Source organism: Sinocyclocheilus anshuiensis, unplaced genomic scaffold (assembly GCF_001515605.1).
Source record: "Sinocyclocheilus anshuiensis isolate Anshui unplaced genomic scaffold, SAMN03320099.WGS_v1.1 scaffold493, whole genome shotgun sequence".
NCBI lineage: Eukaryota > Metazoa > Chordata > Actinopteri > Cypriniformes > Cyprinidae > Sinocyclocheilus > Sinocyclocheilus anshuiensis.
The window spans coordinates 879,976-884,398 of NW_015537963.1; the positions used below are offsets into that span (position 1 = coordinate 879,976).

Consider the following 4,423-nt stretch of genomic DNA (forward strand, 5'->3'; position numbering starts at 1 on the left):
CTTGTTTAAATATAATTTCAATCAGTTGAACAGCCGGTGGCGATAAACATGCTCAGGTTTTGTAATGTGTAAAGCCTAAAAACCCACCAAGCACCGTGGTATTATCATTGTACAGGGTACTAGTGGCATATTTTAATACAGTGTTGCAGGTGCTGAATTATGTACCATAATGGTCTTTGATACTTACATTAGTAAATAGAACAAGTGAAGGATGAACAGGCCTATATAAAATATTCCTATTGTTATATACAGTAAATGTGAGATTATATCTGAAGGAAGGACTTTTCAAAAGAGGTGAGTTTCTTTTGTTGTTTTGTTTTAAAGAATTACTGGCAGTATTCCAACAACAATTTTTTTCTTCCATTCCAGGAGATGTTTCCCTGTAAACAGTGCCGGGACAAGCTTAAAAAACCGAAGACACTTCCTGCTAACTTACAGTAGGTGCAAGAGAAGAAGCTGTATGAGGTAAATCATCTTTCTATGTAATGTTACACTCCATAAGCTTATTCACTTACAGTCTATCTTTACTTTTGTTATGAATTACGTAACTTAAACATAATATAATAATGGGTATATTTCGCTATATAAGTTATAATTTGAGAAAACAGCAAAAATAAAGCAATGAGTCAATCAAGTTGCTTAATGTGTTTATGATTTTATAAAACAATACGATAGATGCCTACAGAACGATAGAAGCAATACAGTTAAAGGTATTAGTGTTCAAACAATATTAATCTTTATAGCCTAAAAATGTTCAGAATTAAAAAATTCTGCCACTTTATACAGCAAGTGTAATTGGGATTAGGAAGTGTAATATGTATTTTGGTCACTTTATATTAGGTGTGTTGATCTGCTATCCATTTATATTTATAAAACTGTAACATGTGAAACGTTTGATAAATCTGCTTATTGTGTAGCCTACATGTATTGCAAAATTGTTTGTTATAGATGTACGATCAGGGTAAGGTCTGATTCGACACATGCCACTGAAAAAAAAGGACTTTGAAAGAGTTTTCACTAAGAAATTGCTAGTAAATTGCACAAACAGGCTAATTGCAAAGAAATGGCAAGTAGCCTACCACATTGAATCAAACATGAAATTTCGAAAGTAGAAAGACTGAGAAATTATTTTCTTGTAAAACATAGGCTACTATGTATTTACAAGAAAATACATAGGCTACGTTCACACTGTCAATTTTTGGGATTGGATAAACAACCGCATTTCCTTTACAGGTGTGAGTCTCGAAATGTCCCGTTCACACAGCAGCTTACAGTTGTGTTTAGAATACTGTCTGTATGAACGTGCAACGGGAGTCAAGCCCGTATTCCTTACCAGTAACCATAGCGACAGTGACCAAAGTAAAATCAAAGATGGCGACATCCATAAAACTGAAAGTCTTATCACTTTCTGACACGACAAGAGTCCAGTCGAGCTGCGAGTTCATCCGTCAAATCTGCATTAACCGACAGCAGCCTTTAAATTTGGGTGGAGAGCTGAGTATTTGAGTTGCGCGCAGAACACAAAACTAACGGGAGCTGCTCCAGTAGAAAACTGACTGGATCTAAAAATTTTAGATGACAGACACGCAGCTCACTTCTCCGTCACTGTAAGCAGTGTTGGGAAGGTTACTTTGGAAATGTAATAGGTTACAGATTACAAGTTACCCTACTTAAAATGTAATAAGTAGTGTAACTTTTCAATTACTTTATTAAAGTAATGTAACTGATTACATTTGGTTACTTTTCTACATTTCTAATGTTTTCAACTGTTAATCGTTTTTAAACATGTAAACCAGGCAGGGTTAAACTTACAATATGTGCTCAACATTGATAACTGTCAGACTTTCGAAATCCTTCATCACTTGAATTAAGATTATAATATTTAAATTTTAAAGGAGACATTGGATGCAAAATATCTTCATTTGCATATAAATGTGTCTTAGCAGTGTGTGGACACAACCACCCTACAATGATAAAAATCCATTCTACATGTAACTAGTTACTCCCCAACACTGACTGTAAGTTACCGAAAACACACATGAAAACATGTAACACGTGGTAGACGTGCGTTTGTGCGGCAGGGCGGCTCCATCTCGCACTGTATGACCTGACAGACAGCTAGTTCAAGTCCTGTTCCGTTCACACAGAATTCCGAGAATGCGGTTGCGAGTCCTGAAAATGTACAGGCGTGAGTTCGGTTACAGAGTGCGGTTGTCACACCCGTAAATAACTGTACTGTGTGTGAATCTAACCTTATTAAGGACTCAAAAACAGGACTGACAACCATATTCTGCTGCTGTGTGAACGTGGCCATAGTATTTACATAATATTTTAGTGCTACAAAAAATGTTTACTTATAGACAGACGAAATTCATAAGATTAAACAGCTTCAAAAGCAGCTCCTACAGTCACATTTTAAAGCTGGAAACATCTAATTTCTAACAAGTAATTATTATTTTCGATATTCCAGATTAACATCGGTCTAGTGAGAATAAAGCTCTTTCTGGCAACTGAAGAAGCATTTCTACATTGCGGTTTTATCCCTGACTTCATCATGAGATTGTTTCGGGTTTCACAACATCTGCTGGTGTTCATATCAGTCCTGTCACTGAGTAAGGTTTTATTTACAGTTTGATTATTAGTCTTAATGTGGAAAAGACAATAAAATGTGTGTTTCTGAATTTAATAATCTCTCTTTCTCTAACAGCCAGAGCACAAACAACATCTGCACCAACAACAACAGAAGGTACTTATGATTCAGACCTTTGAATTAGAACCAGATCTGTTTTTCTCACAACCTAAAGGACTGTTAAAGCCCTGACAGGGTGATCAGGACCCCATTTATTATGCGAGTACTTGCCACATAAATGAATAATTACACACAAAATATTGATTTGAGTCAAAATATTTTATTAGCTCTTTAAATGCAAAGCTTCCGCAAAGAAAAACAGTTCCTAACAAATGGCTTTGAACCCAGACGAAGTTCAGACAAGACAGACATTTAAGGAATAATGTATCACTAATTATACAGCTTTTCACAACATATATAGCCTAGAGGAAGACATAAAATGTTATTTGAGAAGAAAGTAATTTTAAATCTTAGCAGTTCATTATCTTAAATCCATTACAGTGTACAAAACAATTGTTCTGGCAACAAGGTTTTAAATGACCAATCAGAATCAAGCATTCCAGAGAGCTGATTTCATTTATTAAGGGATAAAAGTTGTCCAAACCTACCTGGCCCTACGTGAAAATGAATTGCCCCCTCCTGTTAAATCATGAAAGAACTGTGATTTACCACATTATTTTAGAAAGCTGAGTTAAATTTCACTAGCCACACCCAGACCTGATTACTGCCAGACCTGTTGAATCAAGAAATCACTTAAATAGAACCTGTCTGACAAAGTAAAGCATGCTTAAAGAGCAACACGTCATGCTGCGATCTAAAGAAATTCAAGAACAGATGAGAAACAAAATAGTTGAAATGTATCAGTTTGGAATGGGCTATAAAGCCATTTCTAAGGCTTTGGGACTCCAGCGAACCACGGTCAGAGTCATTATCCCGGAACAACATCTTACTTGCCTCAATTAAGGTCAGTGTTCATGATTCAACAATAAGAAAGAGACTGGGCAAAAACGGCATCCATGGGAGAGTTCCAAGGCAAAAGCCACTGCTGACCAAAAAGAACACCAAGGCTCGTCTCACATTTGCCAAAAAATGTCTTGATTACCCCCAAGACTTTTGGGCAAATATTCTGTGGACTGATGTGACAAAAGTTGAACTTTTTGGAAGGTGTGTCCCATTACATCTGGCGTAAAACCAACACAGCATTTCATAAAAAGAACATCATACCAACAGTCAAACATGGTGGTGGTAGTGTGATGGTCTGGGGCTGCTTTGCAGCTTCAGGACCTGGACGACTTGCCATAATTGATGGAACCATGAATTCTGCACTCTATCAGAAAATCCTGAAGGAGAATGTCCAGCCATCAGTTTGTGACCTCAAGTGCACTTGGGTTATGCAGCAGGACAATGACAATGACAAACACACCAGCAAGTCCACCTCTGAATGGCTCAAGAAAAACAAAATGAAGGTTTTGGAGTGGCCAAGTCAAAGTCCGGACTTAAATCCGATTGAGATGCTGCGACCTTAAACAGTCCATTCATGCTCAAAAACCCTCCAATGTGGCTGAATTAAAACGATTCTGCAAAGAAGAGTGGGACAAAATTCCTCCACAGCGATGTGAGACTCATTGCCAGTTATTGCAAGCGCTTGATTGCAGTTGTTGCTGCAAAGCATGGCACAACCAGTTATTAGATTTAGGGGGCAATGACTTTTTCACATAGTGCCAGGCAGGTTTGAACAGCTTTTTTCCCTTAATAAATGAAATCATCATTTAAAAACTGCATTTTGTATTTACT

The 4,423-nt window shown here is 37.1% G+C and overlaps 1 pseudogene; it reads left to right on the forward strand.

The window, feature by feature from the left end:
* The first annotated feature begins 454 nt into the window (after positions 1-454).
* Positions 455-4,423, forward strand: part of LOC107667936 (uncharacterized) — a 14,301-nt pseudogene continuing 10,332 nt past the window's right edge.